The following is a 696-nucleotide window of genomic DNA, read 5'->3' as shown; positions in this document are numbered from 1 at the left end:
GTAATAAATTGGTGTAAGACAGAATTTAATATTACACAATTAAAATAATTGTTTAAACAATTTTTTTTGAAAGAACAAAGAAAACTTTTTTTCTAAAAAAAACCTAACAAATTAGAACTTTATCATGGAATTGATGACATTTTTAGACTTTCAGAAGCATTAAAATTATAGTATTGAAAAAGTATTTTTTTGAGAAACCAATTTTTCGCCCTTAATATCTTCTTCACTATTTTAGGTTTATAGATAAGTTAAAGAAATCAAGAAGCGATATTTATTTTTTTACTTCACGCATTCCAAGTTAATGATTGATTCCCCTCAGCCATCAGTAATCTGGAAGAAGGATCTATTGGTCTTCCCGGGCAAGAGAATGGAAAAACTCCCTGCTTAACATTTTCCTACGAGGCCTCTCGCAATTCTTTCTCCATTAATAACAAGATCCTCTTGAGTGGAAATTGGATTCGCCAATCCCTTAAGTTGGCTTTTACTTCCCCCCACCTCGCCCTAATCAGGGGGAAAATCTCCTGGCATTAAGATCCTGACGCTCTCTGTCTTTTTAGATTTTCACTTCTTTTGTGAGAAATCCCTTGATTAAATGTTTCATTCCAGGGTTAGTGCTAATTATTTTTTTTTCTTTTACTTTTCCAATTCCTTCTTCTTTATTTACTTTTTTTTTCATTCCTTGCTCAAGTTCTTTAC

This window comes from Halyomorpha halys, unplaced genomic scaffold (assembly GCF_000696795.3).
Source record: "Halyomorpha halys isolate HHAL.00 unplaced genomic scaffold, Hhal_1.1 Scaffold1117.1, whole genome shotgun sequence".
Classification (NCBI taxonomy): Eukaryota; Metazoa; Arthropoda; class Insecta; order Hemiptera; family Pentatomidae; genus Halyomorpha; species Halyomorpha halys.
Note: the sequence above shows the minus strand (reverse complement) of the source record.